This window comes from Mustela nigripes, chromosome 12 (assembly GCF_022355385.1).
Source record: "Mustela nigripes isolate SB6536 chromosome 12, MUSNIG.SB6536, whole genome shotgun sequence".
Taxonomy (NCBI): Eukaryota; Metazoa; Chordata; class Mammalia; order Carnivora; family Mustelidae; genus Mustela; species Mustela nigripes.
Window position 1 is genome coordinate 31,669,812 of NC_081568.1, and position 11,651 is coordinate 31,681,462.

General features: G+C 38.6%; 1 pseudogene; it reads right to left on the minus strand.

The window, feature by feature from the left end:
- Nucleotides 1-3,746: 3,746 nt before the first annotated feature.
- Nucleotides 3,747-6,438, minus strand: LOC132027497 (small ribosomal subunit protein eS4-like; annotated as a pseudogene).
- Nucleotides 6,439-11,651: the final 5,213 nt, after the last annotated feature.

Genomic DNA, 11,651 nt, shown 5'->3' on the forward strand with positions numbered 1-11,651 from the left:
TAACCAATAGAAACAAGGGAAAAATCACTGATACAGATTACGTACCCAAGAGATGTTGCCAGTATCCAGGAGACAACCGCCTTGTCTCTTCCATGCCTTGACCCAAGTTTGCTATTAATTGCTTGCTCAGCCAGCCTCCCTCTCCATGGGGTTTTGACTTCTCAGTGACTATCTGGTTTTTGCTCTCAGGGGCACCAGTATGGGCTAAATAAAGTACCTATGTCTGGTCTGTCATCTAGCATGTGCTCAAAAAGCATTCATTGTTTTTTTATTTCCTCTTAACTACACAATAAGAACCAAGGATCAGATATGTTTTCCTATTAATATTAGAATGAATATATACATACTAAAATTCAAAAAAATTTTTTTCAATAGTAGAGAGTGGGAGGTTTTTGTTTGTTTTTAAGATTTTATTTACTTATTTGAGAGAAAGTACAACAGGTGGAGTTGCAGAAGCAGAGGGAGAAGCAGGCTCCCTGCAGGGAGCCAGACACAACTCAGTCCCAGGACCCCGGGATCATGATTTGAGCCCGGAAGGCACACACTCAACCAACTGAGCCACTCAGGCACACAGAAAGAGTGTCACCTTGTCAGCGAATCTTGAAGAACCACAAGATATGTTCAAAACTCCTTATGATGCTAACCAGCTTCCGATTAGCTCCAGAACCACTTACAGCCCAAGGGAAAAATTCTAGTTCTCCAGAGCCTTCTTCCCACATCCAATGAACTTCAACTGTTCTTTGAGGTGACTTATGGTCACTGTTCCACTAGAAAGCTTTTTAAATCTGTGCAGTGTTCTACTATGTCAAACTCTAAAATGCTGCATGTGCTAAAGTAAGTCGGAGATGACTGGCCAGATTAGGGGAGAAAATATTGTGGTCGGGCAACCAGAGACAAATTTGGCAAGAAAGGATGTCAGTAGGGATTTCCAGAGTCTCGACTCTGAAGGACAGCGATACTGATGACAAATAATTTAGCAGTGAGTTAGTGAGGAGAATCCACCAGTGGCAGAAACTATAACACTTTTTAGGGAAAAAGGAGCTTAAGGACTATAAAAAACAAATGCCAAGAAGGTAACCTACAACTATCAATCCTCCCATAGAGGAACAAGGGAAAGAAAATGTTTCATAGAAAACCACTTCAAAACAAAGACCAAAACTACTCTCCTGGAAAGGTGTTACCACAGATATTTTTCACAGATATAATTTCACAGATATCTAACCTTCACTATACCACAAAATGCTTTTCTAAGATTTGCACTATCTTTATAGTATCTGGTAATAATGGAACAGGCTTCACTTTTAGCCAAAATAAGGACTCATCACTAGGACATGAATTACTTTTAGGCCAGACAAGCTACAGAAAGTACAGCCTCAAATGAATATTGAAGGCTCTCAAAACATACACACACACACACAGACACACACACACACAGACACCCCCACCACCACCACTACCAGCAACAACAACATAGATAGGAACCACAGACCAGTGTTCTTAATTTCCAGTTATGGCTTGCCATGAAGAGTCTCCTTTTTTTTTTCTTTTTTTTAAACAATATTTATTTATTTGAGAGAGAAAGAATGAGAGAGAGAAAGAGCATGAGAGGAGAGAGGTCAGCGGGAGAAAGAGACTCCCTGCAGAGCAGGGAGCCCGATGCGGGACTGGATCCCAGGACTCCAGGATCTTGACCTGATCCAGAGGCAGTCGCTTAACCAACTGCGCCACCCAGGCACCCGAAGGGTCCCCTCTCTTAAGCATCTCCGTGCCACAAAGAAAAGGAAAAGATGCCTGTTGTTCTAGTTTTATCACCAAGAGAGATCCTTTCCTTTCTCTATATGAACACTTCAGGGGTTTTTCAATGCCCACAGAAAATGTACTATCAAGCCCCACGACTCTATGTGACTTTTTAAAGAACCAGGAAGTTGCCACGGCCTGTCTTGCAAAGGGGCCACATGCGCAGGCTTCCCAGTGCAAACCACAGCAGCCTGAGTTTGCTCAGAGTCCTCCCACCAGAGGAAACGTGCAAAGAGGCTCTCAGTCAGCAGCCACCAAAGGAGAAAATGAATACTTCACATGGCACGTAGAGAAAGCAACTGCTCTGGCACAGTATTGTTTAGAGCTTCCAGAAAAAGAATTAACAGGTAGCAAAGCAGAGCCAGATCAGAGGGAATCCTTCATCTGGTGAACCTACACAGGGTTGTAACCCTGCTGATCTCAAAGGTCAAAAAATTCAACAGGTGGACTGCTCTAATGGATAGGGAAATAGAACTGTATGAAATAAATGTCTTCCATCTCCATAAAATTTTGGTGCATTTAAATATTATTTTATCTTGTACGCTTACATATGCATTTCTGCATGTTACAAGAAACTGGATTTTCTCTCAAAACTCTGTAACATAAGCCAAGCAAATCCTCCAAAAATTATTTCTGTTGGAGAAATTACTGACATTGTTCACCCCTGTATACAGTCATATACAGAAGTTATCCTTTGAATGATTACATCCCTCTGATTTCCAGTCTTTGGGTCAGAGAATTAGTCTAAACAAAGGCATCTTTAGAAAACCAGATCTAATTTCTTTATAGTAAAAAGGAAAACACCCTAGCAGTACAGTACACAAATGGAAGATGACTGAGAGGAGAAAAACCAGGCTTTGAGCTGACATTATTTTGGCCTATGTGCTCTTTAGCTACCAATCTCTATCCAGTGAGGAGCAGCACTGATTTTTCTTCTCAAAGAAGAAAGAAAGAAAGAGAGGGAGGGAGGGAAAGACAGAGAAAGGGAGGAAGGGAGAGAGAGAGAGAGAAAGAAAGAAGAGAGAGAGGGGGAGAGAAGGAAAGAAAGAAGGGAAGGGTAAGGAAGGGAAGGGAGTATCTTCCAACTATATTATGCAAGAGATCATTAAGTATATAGGAATGTAGTTTAGGACTTCCCTCCCAAGTAGCTGGGGTCCCGAGTGAGCCTGCAGACCTCCCAGCTCCTATTTTAGGTATTTTATGAGTTGGGGGAACTGTTTTGGTACTTAATCACCTCGCAGGAATGCATTCAGTGCCCATCAACCATCCCTCATAGCTCTTCCATGCCTGGGCTGCTGAGCTAGTCTTCTCCTTGCCAAGACACCTGACAGTTCCAGAGCTTAGAAATAAGATCTTGAAAGACAGCTCAAAAAAGATCATGTGTTAGGAGGACTAGGAGGGGCTATTATACTTAACTGGAATTATCAAAGTTCAAAACAAAACTAGAAGGAGCTTATTGCACATCAAGAAGACCCAAAAATTCTTTGACACTCTTTTTTCTAAGAGATGGGGTCTCTTTCCTTTCCCCTTCTGTCTGGGCTGGTTGGCAACTATTTGATAATTGAAGTGGCAGGAATGACACTCAGCAAGCTCTGGGCCCTGACTCCAGGAGAACTAGCAGTTTCTACCTAGTTGCTAGAAGTGCTTCCACTCCTTACTGGAGAGGTCCTGGGATGACTTGGAAAGGGAAAGGGGCCCAACAGAGTCCTACCTTCCAACCACCAACATCACTGGACCCATTAAAGAAGCCTGGACACCACCTGAATACCACTAAGTAATCCAATGAATGTTATATGGAACAGGAGAAAATCAACCAACCAACCCCTTCCTGAATTCCTAATTAATAAAATGATGTGATATAATGCTTATTTTGTTTTTTTTTTTTCATGTTGTATGATCTTTAATTAAGCATAAAGACTTCCAACCACATCACCTAAGGGCCATTTTACTCACTTTTCTGTTGGGCCACCAGTCTCGTCTCTCTCTTCAGTAACAGTGAGATGGATACCCTTTCCACCAGGAAGAGAAATCCATGGTTTTCTTGCCTTTGTCAGTAACAAAAATGTTGAAGAGTTGGGTGGCAAAGCTGTCACCATTGGCGTCTTTCATGTGAATTACATCAAAAGAACCAGGTGTCTCTCTCTGCTGGTGATCACACCGATTCTTCCCAAGTTAACATATCTGCTAATCATACACAGATTACCAGTATCAACCTTGATGAAATCAGTAATCTTTCCAGTCTCCAAATCAATCTGAATGGTGTCATTCACCTGGATGAGGGCATCAGGACAGCAGATGGCACGAGAAACATGAGTCACCAGACGAGGGATTCCTTTTATCCCCACGTTGATCCTTCTCGCATTGCACAACTTACACTTCTCACCCTGATCCTCTCTCACACACTTATACTTGGCTTCCTCAGGTGTAATCCGATGAACAACAAAGCGACCCTTGGTGTCACAGATCAGACAGAAATTCTCCCCAGTCTTGTCAGTGCTGATGACATCCATAAAACCAACAGGGTAGGTTATATCAGTTTGGACCTTGCCATCAATCCTAATAAAACATAGCACATAGATCTTCTTTATTTCATCTCCTGTTAGGGCATACCTAAGTCTGATCCTTAGGAAAATGATGAGATGGAGACACTTCTCAGCTTATGGGGAGAGGCAAACACACCTGTCAGTTTATCCAGCATCCAATGTTTTGGAACTGCTATACACTTCAGATGCTTCTTGGGACCACAAACTGTAGAGGACCAAGTCCTTCTGGTACATGAGCTACAATGCTTATTTGAAATCAATCACCAGGTTTATGGTAGTTTGCATGCAGTGATAGATAACCAGTACACAGCCTCTGAGAAGAGTACATAATTTTAAAAACAAAACCTCTAACTATAGAAAACTCAATATATTCCAAATTTTAAAAAGCAGTTTAAAAGTATGTGTGTTCTATAATAAGCTTAAGGGAAGAAGATGTTAGGGAGCAAAAGCATGCACCTCCTGCCTGTTGGTGAGTCTTCCCAAAACAGATGTCATGTAATAGGTATGCTTCTGAAAGTGGTCTGTAAGCTACATCATTGTAAATCTTTGAGACAAATATCAGTCGAGTAATGACTACATGTCTGTCACTGTGTTAACCAACAAGGTTGTGATAATGATCAAGTAACATATCTTCCCTTGAGAATCTTGCTCTCTAGTGCACAACTTACTAGTTAATACATAAATTTTAAAATGGATTTAAAGCAAGAGTTAGCAAAACTTTTCTGTAAAGAACCAGATAGTAAATATTTTGCAAGCCAATTTTGCCAAAATAGCACGAAAGCAGCTTTAGATAATACATAAATGAATGAGAGCAACTGAGTTCCAATAAAACTTTATTTTGGGACATTAAAATTTGGATGTCATATAACTTTCATGTATCTTAAAATATTATACTTCTTTTGATTTTTTTTTTCAACTGTTTGGAAATGCAAAAACAGTTCCGTACAATAGGCAATAAACTGGAATTGAACCTCAGGCCATAGTTTGCCAACCTCTGGTTCTGATTTGGATCAGATGGACCTAAAGCAGGTGGAACCTGCAAAATAAATAAATAAAAACTGAGTACTATCAACTGGGTTGACTGTTTTGGACTGGTATGGATACAAATAATAATCTATTTCAGATTTCTTCCATGCAGAGGGCATGAGTCTGCAAGGCTTTGGTGGTTTATCAGGGAGGAACTCTAGGGAGTATGAAGGACTCAGAGGAAGGCCAAAGTCAGCCTTGGATGGAAGGAGACACAGAGATGGAGTTGTAGTGCACATGAGCAAAGGCAGCCTAATGTTGTGTGATTATTAAGCAAAAAGTACTCAAATAGCAGAAGTGGGACTTTAGGGGAAAGGACGGAGTGCCAGTATTCAAGAAAAATCTCCTTGCTTTGTAAACACTGAGTGCCCTTAGGTAAAGCTCCTCTTGGACCACACTTTTTTAAGATATCTGGAGCTAGACAAATTGGAAGCACTGAGGTAAATAAAGACGAGAATTTAAGAAGACATTCTTGTTGCTGAATGGCTATTTCTGTTTATTTTCATCAGATTGCCACTCACCTTCCCTTTAAACTTTGTCATTCTACTTTATGCTCAAGTAAGCTCATTTTGACAAGAGACTTGCTGAAGTTTCAATGCTTTGCATACTAAAGTTTTGTTTTTGTTTTATTTTTATACAAAGAACCTTCAAAAACTAACGAAAAATCCATGCAGTTCTCCAGAGGAAGCCTGCTCGCGACCTTCCCTTCCACCCACTGCATCATCCCTTCCACCCACTGCTCCCTCACCCCCACCACAGGACCCAAGAGAGGTACATCCACTGGGAGAAAAAAAAGGAGTGACAAAGACACAAAAAGGTAAAAACCCTCTGTAGTCAACAATGTATCTTCTAATATGTATCTTCCCTGCCTCCTTCCCATGCTCTTGGTGGCAAGAAGGCGCACCCTCTTTGCCTAGGGCAGCATATATGACCTATATTTTCATGTTCTGATGCTGTTTGTGGCTTCCTCTTCCCCTTGTGGGGCGCATGATGCCTCAGTTCAAAGCACTGTTTCCAATAGCTTACGCTTTGTGGAAAGCAAGTCCCCAACCATTTCGATCTTCCGGTCCATGCAGACACCCAAACAAGAGGAATTAGGTAAGCACATCAACTGACCTAACGCAGGTCTAGTCTGCTTTGGAAAACAAATGGAAAGTCCTGTAACTAGATACAGGCAGCATTTTGTGTGATTTAAATAATATCAACTAGATGACTAATGACTTGTGGGTTTCTTTTCATTCAGGAGGTCATGTGATTCTTCTCTTGGATCCAAATATACCACTTCCACTTAACTTATAAAACAAAGGTCTCCAACACTCAACTGTATCATTTTCTTAAATGGCTTCTGTATTACCTCCCCACTCTGCAAATCACGCTCTTGTTCACTTAATGCTTTAGCTCTTAATTGGTAAGATAAAAGCGTTTAAATGTGGCTGAAATTTTGCTCTTATTATTAGTGATGTTTTCTGTGAGAATGAACCCAATTCTGATCCTACAGAAACATAACCTGTTTAGATAATAGCAGTACTTAATATAATAAAACCTTCCCAAATACATCAATAGCACAAATTTGAAAACTAGAAGGAAGGAAGGAAGGTAGGAAGTGTGGGTGGACAGGGAAAGGTAAACAGGCTCAGTTTCAATCAAAGACATATATGGCTCACATTTCTATCTCTTTGACCTAGGGTTCCTACTCTATAAGTGTTCCTCCCTACCTGTCCTTCTATGTGTGAGCTGGTGAGGGACTTGGTTTTTCCTCCTACTAAGAGAAAAATACTTAGTACCTTCTTTCTCTAAAAACATTAGAAACAACTCAATGAAGTCAGTGCATAGGAGGTGAAGCATTCTCAGCCAACAAAAATCTGTCAGCCTTTCCAGATATGACAGTCTCTCCCTCTTCACTCTGCCAACCAGCTCACAGTCCCTCTACCAGCATCTGCCAGGATCTACAACTGTCAAGAACAAGAGCAGGAACCTTTCCTTCCAAATGATCCATCCAGTCCTGGATGACTAAGCCTTATATCCTGGAATATGTCCATTCTCCCTAATCGCCTTACTCCTTAGGAAGCTGTAGTAGGCAGAATAAAGATCTCTGCAAAATATCCATGTCCATGTCCATGCCCACCTCCCTAGAGCCTATGACTATGTTGGGTTACATGCCAGAGAGGAATTTAAGGTTGCAAATGGAATTAAAGTTGTTAATGAGCTGGCCTTAAAAAAGGAAGATCACCTTCCATTATCTGAGTGGGCCCAACATAATCATAAATGTTCTTAAAAGTGGAAGAGGGATATTAGAGAGGAAATCAGAGTAAAAGTGCAAAAACAACTCAACCTGTCATTGCCGGCTTTGAAAATAAAGACAGTCACAAGCCAAGGTACATAGGCAGCCTCTAAAAGTTGGAAAAAGCAAGAGGATTCTCCCCTAGAATGTTCAAAAAGGAACACAGCACTGCTGACACTTTTATTTTAGGTCAGTGAGATCTGCATCAAACTTCCAATACACACAGCTGTAAGATTATAGATTAGTGTTGTTTCAAGCTACTAAGTTGTGGTAACTTGTTACAGCAGCAATAGAAAACTAATACAGAAACCACTGGTACAAAGCAAGTCCACTCTAGGGGCAGCCATCCTCCACTCATCCTAGATTCTCAGGTTGAAGGCCAGGCACACAGCTCATCCCACTTGGGCATGGGGTCCCAGTCTTCCCGATACACCCTCCCTCAAGGTTGACATGGGACCACATCTGCTTACCTACTCTCTCTAGACTTAGTTCCCTTCATGATTCTAAGATAGTTATGCAAATTGTTGGATTGATCCACCTACAGAATATCCTTGTAGATGTACAAAATGAGCCCAACCTTTCATTCATTAATTGGAGAAACACCTGCTGTTGAGCCAAAGGATCCCTAAATGTCCTGTACACTCTAGACTCCAAGAGAAGTAAAACACTCAGACAAGCAAAAAGATTACAGTTATTACTTCTGAGAGTAAATATGCAAGAAAATAACTACTTAAGTAAGTGCCTTTTGCTGTTACTTTTATTTTTCTATCATGTTGGTTTTCTCTAGAAATTTCAGGCACTATAGATCAAAAAGCTCCAAGTGGCATGCAGTTCATTGCTTTGCCTTTGTAGGTACTTACCTAATATAAAAAATGCCTAATCTGGTTGAAAGCTGAATGAGTTGCCCAGAGAACCGGCCCTTTCTTGGTGGCATGGTGCAGTGATGCAGGCCCAGACCCCAAGTTAGACTGCTCAGGTTCAGACAATCCTGGCTCTGTTTCTCACAAGCTATGGAAGGGGGTGAGTTACTTAACTTCTCACTGCCTCTGTTTTTCCATTTGTAAAATGAGCAAAATAATAATACCTACTTGATAGGATATTCATAAGGTTAACTACATTAATACATTGAAGATGCTCAGAGCACTGCCTGGCACAGTGCCACTGATCACTGTCACACTTGTTTCTCCTTTGGTTCTCTTATCTTCAGGGTTTTGGATATCCTGGTAATTTGTGGTCTTGCCAAAAGCCAGACTTTCCAATACATGGCTTTCCAAAAGGAAATACAACAATGATTTATTTATTCTCAATAGCCATCCAAATATGAAATCCATGTTTGGAAAACTTCGCAATGCTTCTTTTATGCTGCTAAACTCCCCTTAATTAAGGTTCAAAGTAAGTTCCTCCAATGGTTTTAAAGCATATCACTCAAAATTACCTACCCTAAGCTATCTTACAAAGATAGCTTATTCTCCTGAAGATAGCTTATTTCTCCTGAAGAGAAGAAATTCCTCAAACTATATAAGGCAGTCCAACAGTTTTTAACAAGCTGGGATGTTTGTTAAAATGTGAATTCCCAGTCCTTACTTAAGATTTAATAAATTGGTATGGAGGCCCATAAATCTGAATATTAATAAACATATTATATATAGTATGTTATTCTTATGCATACAAGTTTAAGAAACATTGTCTTAAACTTTAATTTAGAATCTACCCTCATTTTATTATGTTAGATAATTCTGCAGGTAAATACAAGTACGAAAAAAGGTGAGGCTTAACTGATCTGTATATCATTCTCTTGTAAGATATTTTTTAAATAAATCACCCATATGCTTTCTCAAGAAAGAAAAATGGAAAGACCCAGCATACTGAGGAAAGAATCTCATTAACTGAGAAAAGCATTATTATCTCATAGCTCAGACAGCACTGGATGAATGAATCTTATCATGCAATCTTTAGGAACACAATTACATGTGGTTTTCACAGTAGACACTCCATTATGAGAATCTAGATTCTAATATTAGAGTTTTTTTAATGTACTCATGTGACAATAACACTGAAAATGCAAGTTGTAGCTGAATACATTCATTATTAACTTTTCTTCAATGTGTGATATAATTAACTGACAATCATCAGCTCTTAAAACAAAAGGAACATTGCCTCAGCATGTTTGTTGTGAAATAAAAAGATTGCGTGTCAAAATGTGCTAGGAATAGAAGAGTTGACATCATCTACAGCTTAGTGATGAGCTTTCCTTACATACCTCCAAAAAAGGAAAAGAAAAACCGTGTTTTGGTAAACAATGCCAATATTTTAATACTTTTCATTTTTCTTTTATTTATTTGTTTATTTATTTTTACTGCAATACTTAATGTTTAACCTCAAATATTTAAGGAAAATATTTCTGGGCACATGTTTTCATCTGGCTCACTTTTCACTTTTGCAAAGTATTAACCGTAACCCACCTGTAGCAGAATCCTTTGTTTTCCTCCTTTCAAAGATGTCCAGGCTCTAGTCTAGCCTTTGAGATTAAGGCCTAGAAAACTACCTTTTTAACTAATCTTCCCAGGTGATTCCTGAACACATTAGAGAACCAATTCTTTGAGAAGATACAATGGAATTTAAACTTAATGATGCATGTTTTCCTTATTTTTGAAATATTTTTAAAATTATTATAATAGTAAACTCAATAAACAGAAATTCAGAAAATTAACATGAGATAGCCCACTTTACAAGAAATCAAGTCTAAGACTATGGTAAGAATCAATAAATACCTGACAAGTAAATGACCAGAATTAACTAATAACATGAGGAAATAAAATTGGGACAATGAGTTATGAATTCTCTGATTTAACCAGTATCAAAAAGATGATAAATTCATTAGGTTCGATCATCTCTATTAAATTTGTATTCAAAGTCCAAGGTAATCTACAAATAACCTTCAAACTTATGCATCTCAATAATATTTTCATCTTTTTCCTTACTTGTTGTGGTGGGGGAGAATTATTATGTATTCACCAAAAACAAAATGTTTTAAATTTTAAAAACATTTTAATTTTAATTTTTAATTTTTAATTTTAAATTAAAAATCAAACAACACATTTTCGCAATTTGTTTTTGTTGTTACATCTTTGTTTTGACTTTTTAGATTTTTCTTGATGCAAGTAATATTAGCCTCCATCTACTTTAATTCTTCTTAGAGGGGGCTGTTTGTCTGTGGTCTGGGATTAGTCACTGGCCCCATTGCTCAGGAGTCCAGACCACTGGTAATGCAGGTAGGAATACCCTGACTAGCTTCTCCTCCACAATACTGGTTTGTCCTAGTCTGTTTGAGAAAAGACACTTTCCTCCACCTAACGCCAACAATAGTGCTGTAAGCATGACCACCTCTATCTAGTACCCAAGATGAAATGGAACATCTACCAGGTCACTCAACCATATGGATTAACTCCTTACATAATCATTTTCCTATCTAAAATTATACAGAAATATTTTTAAATTATGGAAAATTTATAACATGGAAAAAATTTAGATCATTTTGACATTACTCCATGTGGTTATTACAATCACATATGAATCTCTTTATAATTATTAATTTCTTTTCTCACTTACCAGTAAGTCATTTTTTTATATTTACAACTATGTTAATAACTATATAATGTTCCTTCAAATAAGCAAACTATAGTTTATCTAAACTACTGTTAGGTATGTATGTCATTTCCCAAGTCTTATTATCATAAATCACGTTTTGATAAACATTTATGGCATTTTCTATATTAAAACAGATTAGAACAGATTCCCAGTTCTAGGATTACTAAAGCAAAAGTATAAGGTTTTTATTGATTTTTTGGAAAAGGTATAACAGTTTAAAGGATCCCAACAAAGGTATTATTAGCTAACTTTCTCACAGCATCCTTGTCAAAACTGGATGTACTTCTTTGTTTTTGCTAATTAAATAAAATCAGTCCCTTTGCTGATACTGTATTCTGCAGTCCTTTGTTGTTTTT